An 11,600-nucleotide genomic window follows, 5' to 3' on the forward strand; every position below is an offset into this window, starting at 1 on the left:
GATTATTGATATTAAAATAAAAACTGAAATATTAAATCATGGGCTGCCTCCCATGGAGCGCTCTTTTAATGTCACTAGCTTAACATGAGTTCTTTGTTAGGGTGGTTGATCATCATAATGCCTCAGCTTGTCTCATCTTATTGTGAGCCTTCTTCCTGTGCTTTGATGAACAATTCCTATGTGCTGCATTGAGAGTATTTTGATTACAGTGTAATAATCATTTGATTGTGGAGACATATCCCATTGTTGGTAGATTAGCTTCACTTTGTCTCCTTCTTAGAACCCTTTAGTTGGAATTTTCTTGTTTCTCCACCCCTTTAGCACCTTTTTATTGATTTTCTTTCCTTCTTTTGGTGACCCTTCCTTCTTGGCAGTAGGTTTTGTATTGGGCATTTTCTTCTCAGTGATTAATCTTATAACCTCTGTTTGCAATCCTTTTTCAGCCTTCGCATCTTCATTGCCCTTTTGTTCTTCTCCACTGTCTGTTTTCTTCTTCAAAGATGAGTTGAGGAGTGCTTCCTTGGGTTTTTCCTTCCAGTTCATGTCTTTTTCTTCAATCCTCATGCAACTTTTCTCCTCAGTAGGAAGTTGCATCTCCTTAAAAACATTTAGAGTAATCTACTCATCATGTGCTCCTAAAGTCATTTCTCCTTTCTCCACATCAATGATAGCCCTTACTGTAGCCAAGAAAGGTCTCCCCAATATGATGGAATCATTTCCTTCTTTATCTAAGTCCAGGATCACAAAATCTGCTGAAAATATGAATTTTCCACCTTAACTAGGAGATTCTCAACCACTCCATTGGGGTTACTATTGATCTATCAGCAAGCTGCAACGTCATCCTTATAGGCTTTACTTCTTCTATAGACAACTTCCTCATCATAGATAGAGGCATTTGATTGATACTTGATCTCAAATCACACAATGCCTTGTCAATGGACACACTGCCAATGGTGCAGGGCAAAAGGAAACTCCTATGATCCTTGAGCTTTGGTGGTAGGCCTTTTTGGATCATTGCACTGCACTCTTGGGTCAAGATTACTGTTTCTTTCTTATTTCGGCTTCTCCTTTTGTTGATGAGCTCCTTGAGGAATTTTGCATATAATGTCATCTGCTCTAATGCTTCAGCAAGGGAAATGTTGATTTCCAACTTCTTGAAAACCTCTAGAAACTTGGGAAATTGTTGATCCTTAAGCTCCTTTTTGAACCTTTGAGGATATGGAAGAGGGGGAGTGTAAGGCTTCACCTCCTTATTCTTTTCTTGTGGATGCTATTCCATGACTTATTTTCCCTTCTTTGAAGCTTGTGGTTCTTCCTCCTTCTTGTTGAGCTTCTTCTGGTCTTTCTCCTCAGCTATCATTTCTTTTTTATTATTGGCCTTGTCACCTTTCAATGTCCTTCCACTCCTGAGTTGGATTGCTTTGCATTCTTCTTTGGGGTTTAGAATGGTATCACTTGGGAGAACATTGATTGGTCTTTCAGCTTGTCTGGCCAATTGTCCTATTTGTCTTTCAAGATTCTTCATGGTGACCTCTTGTCTATCTTTACTTTTAATTAGACTCTCTTGCCCCTTTGCTAGATCCTGTGTGGTTTAAGCAAGTGCTTGTAATGTTGCCTTAAGAGTTGAGGTCCTGGTTTCATGGTGGTCAATCGATGGTATATTGGGATATGATAATTGTTGCTGGAAGTTATTTGGGTTATTGAAATGGTTGTTCTGGGAATTAAAATATGGTGTAGAGAAATTATTTTGGTGAGTTTGTGAGTTGTTGGGTTGTTGATATGAATTTTGTGGTTTTCTGTATGGGTTAGTATTGTTGGAGGAATGAGGTTGACTTGTGTTGCGGGAGTTGTTGGAATTGTGATTCTTTTGCCATGAATTCTAATTATCACCCCACCTTAAATTAGGATGATTCTTCCATGATGGATTGTATATATCTCCATCAAATTTATTCTGAGAAGAGTTTGAGGTGTTATGCATATATTGGACTTATTTTAGCTGCTGCTTATAGTTGCTTTTCTCAGAGGCTTCATTACTTTGGCTCCATCCATTTGAGGGCTGGCTTGCTGTGTTAACTGCAGCCACTTAGAGTCCATCAATCCTATTTGTCATCAACTCCATCTGTTGTTGGATTTGTTGGTGCATCAACTTGTTCTGTGCCAAGATAGTATCCACTCCTTCTAACTCCAACACACCCTTCTTTTGTGCTGGTTGGCGTTGCTTTTGATGAGCATAAAAGTATTGATTGTTGGTCACAGTGTCTATGAGATTTTGGGCTTCTTCTGCTACCTTCATGAGTTTCAATAAACCTCCTGCAGAGTAATCTAAAGACTCTTGAGCTCTTAAGGTCAATCCCTCATAGAAATTCTGAAGTCTGTCCCATTCACTAAACATCTCAGGTGGACATTTCCTGATTAGAGCTTTGTATCTTTACCATGCCTCAAAGAGTGATTCTCCATCCATTTGAGTGAATGTTTGCACTTCTATTTTCAATCTTATGATCCTCTGAGTTGGGTAGAATTTGGATAAGAATTTGTTCACTAAATCATCCCAAGTGTTGATGCATTCTTTGGGAAACATTTCTAGCCATTGAGATGCCTTGTCTCTCAAGGAAAATGAAAATAGCAGCAGCTTATAGATGTCCGGATGCACACCATTAGTTTTGGTAGTATCATAAATCCTCAAGAAGGTAGATAAGTGCTGGTTCGGATCTTCAAGTGGACCTCCTCCATAGGAACAATTATTCTGTACCAGAGTAATAAGTTGAGGCTTTAACTCAAAATTATTTGCATGAACATTGGGAGTGGGTATGCTGCTCCCACAGTTTCTTGGATTGGGGAAGGTGTAGGATGCTAGAACCTTCCATCGAGGTTGACCATTGTTGTTGGCCACCTCTTCTGGTGGATTGGGAGGTTACCCTTCATTTCTTGGTTTTCTTCTTCTGATTCTACTTCTCCAATAACTCCCTTCCCTCTTGCTTCTCTTCTAAATCTCAAGAATGTTCTCTTTGGCTCAGAATCAAAAGATGTAGATGCACCTCTTCTTCCTCCTGGCATACAACACAAACAAACCAGAAACTAAAACAAAATACTCTACTGTTAGAGTCAGGTTAAGATTAGTTTGAACATAGTCTCAAATAGTTAGTATGCTTAGTAAAAACAAAAGAAAGATGCTTAATCTAGATTATCACCGTACTTAATTATTGTCAATCTAATCAATCCCCAACATTTGTGATATAATGTGCTTTCTGAAAATTTGGAAAAATTGTGGTGACACATACGCGTACCATAAGTGCACACGTGGGTAGTGAATTTTGACAATCCACGCGCATGCGTAGGTGGCGCACACGCATAGATTGGCCAATGTTGGAGGGAACGTTGCCAGTCCAACATTGATGCCAAGCCCTCCATTCAACCCCAAAAAAGGTTAAACCCAGCCATGAAAGAAGTGGTACAAAAGGAGGTCATGAAGTTGTGGCAAGCAGGGGTAATCTACCCAATCTCAGATAGCCCTTGGATAAGCCCTATCCAAGTAGTTCCCAAAAAGGAAGGAATCACTGTTGTGCCAAATGAATGAAATGAATTGATACCAACAGGAACAATGACTGGACGGCGTATGTGCATAGATTATAGGAAGCTCAATGAAGCCACAAGGAAGGATCATTTCCCCCTACCCTTTACGGATCAAATGCTAGAAAGGCTTGGTAGACATGAATATTATTGCTTCTTGGATGGATACTCAGACTACAACCAAATTGTGGTGGACCCTAAAGATCAAGAGAAGACTTCCTTTACTTGTCCTTATGGTGTCTTTGCATATAGGAGAATGCCCTTTGGATTATGCAATGTAGCTACAACATTCCAAAGGTGCATGCTATCTATATTCTCTAACACTATTGAGAGGTTTATTGAAGTGTTTATGGATGACTTCTCTGTATTTGGTGATTCATTTTCTAAATGCCCTTTACTTTCTGCAATTTTAAGTTGTTTTCTTCTATTTGTTTACTTTCCAACAAAACTAATCCACTGACTCACTAAATGTTTGATTATTTGCCTTAATTACTCTAACCACACTTTTTTGTCAACTGTGAAATTTCCACTTGTTGTTTGTTGTCTATTTCCCAATTGTATAATAGGTAAAAGAGGGGTTTCAACCTCTTTTGACAGTGAACCAGAGAGAATCTTCCTTAGATTAAGGAGGGAAGAAAGAGGCAAGGGAGTAGTTGGAGAAGAAGAGTTAGAAGAGGATCTGGAAGTTACTATGGAGGAAGACGTCCATAACCATAATCGAGAAGCTACTGGTAATAATGCACCACAAGAGAGGAGACTGCTAGGCTCCTACATTAATCCCAACCCTGGGAATTATGCGAGCAGCATTCAAAAGCCAACCATCCATTCTAATAACTTCAAATTGAAGCCTCAACTCATCACTCTCATCCAAAACAATTGTTCATTCTGAGGAAGTGCCCAAGATGACCCAATTCAGCATCTCACTACATTCTAAGGATCTGTGATATAGTAAAGTCAAATGGTGTGCATTCTGATGCCTACAGATTGCTTCTATTCCCCTTCTCTCTAAGGGATAAAGCACCCAAATGGCTAGAATCATTTCCAAACGAAAGCCTCACAACATGGGAAGATGTAGTGAATAAATTCTTGGCAAGGTTCTATCCTCCACAAAGAGTCAATAGGCTAAGAGCAGAGGTTCAAACATTCAGGTAGCAGGATGGTGAAACCCTCTATGAAGCATGGGAGAAATTCAAGGATTTGACAAGGAAGTGCCTTCCTGATATGTTCAATGAATAGGTACAGTTGCATATCTTTTATGAAGGGCTATCATATGAATCGAAGAAAGTTGTTGATCATTCATCTGGAGGTTCCCTCAACAAGAAGAAAATAATTGAAGAGGCCATAAATGTAATAGAAACAGTAGCTGACAATAAATATTTCTATGCATCAGACAGAAGCAACAACAGAGGAGTTATAAAATTAAACCACATGGATGTAATCCTGGCCCAAAATAAGATGATCACTAAGCAACTAGCTGATTTGACCAAGCAAATGGAGAAGAATCAGGCTGCAGCCATCCATACTCAACCATCACCTCAAGGAGAGTTGGACACAGAGGAAGGAAATTCATCTAGGCAAGCTCATGATCCATACTCAAAAACCTATACCCCTGGTTGGAGGAACCACCCAAACTCTGGGTGGGGAAACCAACAAAATCAAGGCCAAGATCAGAAACCTCATAACACCAACCAGTACACCTACCAATAATCCAACCCAATATCATATTAACACCCATTCAACAATCCTTCTCAGCCACCATATCAAGCCCAAGCCAACCAGCCTCAACATCCAATTCTAAATCCACCATCAAAGGACAAACTATCCAGGATCGAAGCCATGCTCACCAATCTTTGCAAGGAGTCTCAAGACATGAAAAATTTCAAGGAGGAAGTGAAATCCAATCTGCAAAATCAAGATGCTTCCATTCAGAAACTCGAGGCACAAATTGGATACTTGTCCAAGCAAGCCCCTGGCCATAGTTCTTGTAATGCCACCAAGACAACCACGAGAGAGGAATGCAAAGCTATTACTCTCATAAGTGGAAAAAAATTGAAAGAGACCTCATAGGAAACTCAAGAGGAGGAAGCAGAGGAAAGTCCAAGTGACAAGGAACAAGCACAAAAGCAGGTTCCTAACCCACCAAAAGAGAAAGAAGTCCCAAAGCCGTATGTCCCAAAAGCTCCTTATCCTCAAAGATTAAGGAAGAATGAAAAGGATGGCTAATTCTCCAGATTCTTAGAGGTTTTCAAGAGATTACAGATCAACATTCCCTTTGCTGAAGTATTAGAGCAAATGTCGCTCTATGCTAAGTTTTTGAAGGAGCTAATGACCAAAAAGAGGAGTTGGAAAATGATGAAACTGTGATATTAACTGATGAGTGTAGTACCATTATCCAACACAAACTGCCTCAGAAATTAATGGACCCTGGATGCTTCTAAATTCCCTGCACATAGGAGAAATCACAGTGGAGAAAGCCTTATGTGATTTAGGAGCTATGACGTTAGGATTTTTGCTAGTAAAGAATTTTATAAAAATAGTCGCGTTGTAGATATAGATTCTAAACCAACAGAAATCCCTTCGTACAAACATTTTGGTTGTCACAAGTAACAAACCCCTTTTAAAATTGATAACCGAGTATTTAAACCTCGGGTCGTCTTCTCAAGGAATTGCAGGGAGGTATGTTCTTATTATTGGCTATGAAAAAGTTAATATTAGGGTTTTGAGAACGAGGAATAAATATGGCAAATAATTTAAATGACAATTAAAATAAATAAATACTGTAAAGCAAACCTTTGGCAAGATATGAGAAATTGGAAGTCCAGACTTTGTTATTCTTAGCAATAATAATGAAAGTTGAATCTTAATTCCACTTAGTTAACCTTTGGTAAAGCAAAGGAAATTCAAGGGATAAATTAGTTGACCTTCGAATCCTATTTATTTCCTAAGAAAAGGTTGGGATTATTGAAGTTCAGTCCAATTAGCAAAGATAACAATTATCAATTATGTTAAGCTAAGATAACTCCTGAGTTACTGATTTCTCAACCAAGACCAAAAGGAAAAGAAGTTAAATTTACTGGAATAAAAATTGTCTTCAAATTGGGGATAATAAAAAGGAACAATCATAAACTGAAATACCTCAAATATCATTAAATAAAATTGTCAATTCTAACATGGACAATATCAATAGCCAATTGGGCAACATCAATCAAACACAATAAAAGCTTCAGAGTAAACAAAAATAGAAGAGAAATTAAATAGTAAAAGGAATATTGAACCTGGGATCGAGAGTTACTCCTAAAACAAAAAGAAGCCCTAAATCCTAAATCCTAAAGAGAGAGAGGAGAGAACCTCTCTCAAAACTAAACCTAAATCATGGAAAGTGACTAAAAAGTCTCTAGACTCCCTGAATGGATGCATTCCTCCACTTCATAACCTCTGGTCTATGACTTCTAGACTTGGATTTGGGCCAAAAAGGCTTAGAATCCGCTATGAGCATTTTCTGCAATTTCTGGTGCGTGGCCTCTGTCACGCGTCTGCGTGGGTCACGCGGTCGCGTCATCTGGAGTTCTTCTTATCACGCGGTCGCGTCGGTCATGCATCCGTGTCGTATGCGATTCGCTGCTTCTTCGCTCTTGGCATGCGATCGCGTCGTCCATGCGATCGCGTGGATGCCAGTTTCTTCAAAACTCCGTTTTGCACTTTCCTTCCATTTTTGTACGTTTCCTTTTCCATCCTTTAAGTCATTCTGCCTTAGAAGATCTGAAACTACTCAACACACTAATCACAACATCGAATGGAAATAAAGGTAATTAAAATAATTAATTTTAAAGCATAGGAAACATGTTTCACATACGTCACATAATAAGGAAGGGAAAGTAAAACCATGCAATTAATATGAATAAGTGGGTGAATGATTGAATAAATCACTCAGATTAAGCACAAAATATATCATAAAATATGGGTTTATCAACCTCCCCACACTTAAGTAATAGCATGTCCTCATGCTATGTCCAAGGTAAAAAGTAAGGTTGAAGTGGTTGAATGCCATGCAATGCAATTCTAATCTAAATGTAACTAACTAAATGCATGATGCAATTCTAATTTTATTCACTCGTATATAAAGCTTACATGTAGTTAAATCAATTCACATTCTCAAGGATTCATATATATATAGCCAACCTTAGATAATGATAAAGCACTTTTACAATTGAGATGGGAGAGAAAAACATTTTATAAACTTGCAAGACAATTAGTAATTTAAGCAGAGATATATGTTAATGAGTTAGTGAACCCTCACTCGATTTTGTGTTTACTCTCTAGTCACTCAGTGTTTATCGGGTTAATCACTTTATTCTTCTTTTTATCCTTACTTTCTATAACTTTGTTTTTTATCTTACCAATCAACAATTATAAAATACAGACATACCAAAAATAATGAGGTCTTTAATTAAGGTTGTAATGGGGCCAAGGTAAAGGTAAGGGTATATGTATAAGGCTAAGTGAGCTAATAAGTGAATCCTTAATTAGTCTAAGATCTCACCTAACATATATAATTTCTAAAGTAAAGCTTCTTTACCCATTTTCCCATAATTCCCACTTTTTATGTCACATGCTCATGTTTTGTTCTTATACAATGTGCATTTGCTTTAATTTGCATTTTTGAGGAATTCTTTTGTATCCCTCTTATTGAAAATAAAAACTTTTTTTTTAATGCACATGGTAATTAATTATTTTAATTTCACATGAGCATGTTTCCCAAAAATTCTTAATTTCTTTTCAATTTTTCTACCCTTGTTTCTGTCATCCATGTTCCCATAAAGTTTTCCCACACTTAATTAATTACACAATTTCTATCTTAAGCTAACCAAGGATTCAACTTGGGATTTTTTTTATTTGTTTTTCTGATTAAGGCTAGTAATGTGGTTATAGAACAAGAGGGGATTAAAAGGTTTAAAGGGGGCTAACAAGGATGGCATAAAAGGTAGGCTTTATTTGTTATAGTGAGTTAAAAATCAAACAAGGCCTCAATCACTCTCTTGGTATGTATCTATATTCTATAACTGGACATATAGATTAAAACAAAGCAAAGAACACTAGAATAAAAAAGAAGAGTGGAACACACAGGAATAAAATATTATGGTTTAAATGTAACCATACAATTAAGCTCAAAACTCACAGGCTGTATGTTCTCAAACTCATAAATCATATATCATTCATATATGTCATGCAGGTTTAGTTAAAATTTTCCATTATTCTCATAAAAAGTTTGTTTTAGGTGGCCTTTAAGGTTTTAGTGTTTTTCCTTGATGAAATGCTGTTAACTAACTAACATGTAATGCTATATATACAAGGTGTGGATTGTTTATAACTTTGTTAAAGTCTCTAGCTTACTTCCTTTTTATTTTTCAATTAAGTCAACTATAATATACTAAAAAGGGTAAACTATACTAATTAATCCACCTACTCTATAGCTAATAAGTTAGAACTGCAAACTAAACTAAATGGATAAAATATGAACTAAAGTGCAAAATGCAGAAATAGAGTAAAAATACATGAAAGTAGCAATGTATAAGTACTCAGAAAATAAAAATAAAAATAAAAATAAAGAGAAAAATACAGAAAAATATCGAAAATAAAAGAAAAGAGTCTATAGTGGTTTACCAAGATAATACGCCAGAGATGGCAACCTCCCCACACTTAAAATAAAGCATCGCCCTCGATGCACACTCAAGCTGGGTGTGAAGGGGTGTCATCACTGGTAGGAATGGTAGCTGGAGTCTCGGTGGTGGTGGGCTGAGGATCTGGCTACTGTAGAGGAGGTGCTGACTGGATCAGGATCTTAGGATCTGCAGCCTCAATCTGATGTGGAACCTCTGCCTGGGGAGCAGCCTGCTCTGTGCCTACCTGCGGATGGGTCTCCTCTTGGGAATGAGTCTCCTCCTCGTGCTCATCTGCCTCCTCCTCTGATGGCTCTAATGGTGAGTCAGGCTCGGAGGGGATGTCACTACCCTGTCAGATCATCAGCTTCAGATGCTCATAGCATCGCTTGTTGTGACGCTCCGATCTCTCATACTGGCGCCGGTTACGGCGCTCCATCTGATCTAGCTGTCGGAACAAGCGGTGCACGAGGCAGTACACTGGCTCTGAGGTAGGTGGAGGTGCAATGGTGGCAGCAGGGGCAGCTGTGGAGGAAGAGGGTCCGGCGGACGGTGGGGCTGTCTAACCAGTAGCAGTGAAAGGTGGTGGTCTGTAGCCCAAAGCTAGAAAGTTCCTGCTGTGAGGAATGATTTTCATACAGTCCGCAGCTGGTGGTCTCTCATCGGCATCCTCCCATGGCACGTCAGCTCGACGGACCATCTGTGTAACCAAATGGGGAAAGGAAAGAGTGCCTCAGACGTGGACCCTGGCTATGTAGGTCCGGATAAATCGTGGCAAGTACAGGTCCTTACCCTCCATCACACACCATAGGAGGGTGATCATAGCAGCCGGAATCTCTGTCTCATGGGTACTCGGCATAACATAGTTGCTCAATATCTGATGCCATAACCGAGCCTCATCATTTAAGTACGCCCTCTTGATTCCCTTGGGCAAGGTGGTGTCCTGACCCATCTCCCAAGGAACAGTCGGGTCAAGGGTTATCCTCGCCTTAACAACATCCCAATCAAACTTCATCAGGCGCATGTCCATCTCAGCCTTTTTGTAGCCATCAGGCTGATCGGACTTAGGTGGGAGCTGTAGAAGGTCCTCTATGGCCTCTTCAGTGACCAGAGTCTGCTTTCCCCTTAGGTGAACTACATCCAGGGAAGTCAAGAAGTAGTTGTAGTAGAATTCCCTTACCCAAGATGCGTTCACCTCAGCCAAATTTCTCTCCAGAAAGAACCAGCCTCTTTGTTTGATTTGCTCAGTGGTGTATTGCTGAAGTTCTCTTGAGATCTTCAGAGTCCTCTCCAAGTATAGGTTCCTAGAGGTTGCAAACACCGGATACTTCAGCTCACAGTACCGGTTTGCAAATTTCACTAGATCATTGGCAGGGAGCAGCTGGTCAGCTTTCTCCTGTTGGGTAAAGTTCTTCTCCCTCCAGGAGGAGTCATGCATCAGATTGATGATGGACATGGAGGATTCTCCTCTTTTACGCTTGCCAGTAGTAGCCTTGCCTTTTCCTTTCCTATGGGAGGCAGACATCCTAAAAAATGGAAAACCAGGATATATAAAAATAGGAAAGTAAATAGGCATATAGTCAAAGAAAACATAAAGTGGCAAGGGAGAAATAAAATAAGGAAAATGAGTTTATTAAATGTGCATTAAGGATGTATAGGAGTGAAAAGTTCAAAAGGAAAAATTCACAATCCAAAATATAATTAAATTCATGTTAAATAGAAAAATATCATTATGCCATGGTTAGAAGGTTAAAAGAAAGTGAAAAGCTAGAGAAAATGTTGTAAAAGGGTAGTTCGGTTAGTGTTGAAAAAGAGTTCAGGAAATTAGAATTAGTAAGCCAGTGGGATAAAAAATTGGGTTAAGGTAAGTGACATAATGAAAAATTCCAAGTAGCAAGTATTCACAGGTAGGAACTATAAGTAACTCATAACCAAACAAGGAAAACAGGTTGATGCTAATTCAAGTAGATATAAAGGAAGTAAAAATTGGAATCAAACATCACAGATGCAGTTTATGAACCAGGAAATCAAAAAGGATAATGAAGCTTGCCTTGGCATTCATGAAATGGTTTGGGTAAAGCAGAGGAAAATAGAGTTCATAATGCCAAACCAAAACATGAATGAGAACGTTTTACAGAAATTTGGGCAGCATTCTGGCTAAAAATTGGATTTTCACAGAAAATAAACAGCAATCAAATAGTTCATATGAATTAAAATTAAAGCTTGCAATTACATATAGGAAATATAAGCATGAAAATTCAGTGTAAAGAGCAGCATGAAATAAGAATTTGCAGCATATGAACTAACATCAGAGTAGCAGCAGGATTACAAAAACAGAAAGCAAGAAACACGAACGGTGCAAGTAAACAGACCTAA

At 38.6% G+C, this 11,600-nt stretch overlaps 1 non-coding gene across 1 annotated transcript; it reads right to left on the minus strand.

The window, feature by feature from the left end:
* Positions 1-4,686: 4,686 nt before the first annotated feature.
* Positions 4,687-4,793, minus strand: LOC112713178 (small nucleolar RNA R71). The gene has a single exon (XR_003158153.1). It is a non-coding gene; the product is annotated as a small nucleolar RNA R71 (small nucleolar RNA).
* Positions 4,794-11,600: the final 6,807 nt, after the last annotated feature.

Source organism: Arachis hypogaea, chromosome 9 (assembly GCF_003086295.3).
Source record: "Arachis hypogaea cultivar Tifrunner chromosome 9, arahy.Tifrunner.gnm2.J5K5, whole genome shotgun sequence".
Lineage (NCBI taxonomy): Eukaryota > Viridiplantae > Streptophyta > Magnoliopsida > Fabales > Fabaceae > Arachis > Arachis hypogaea.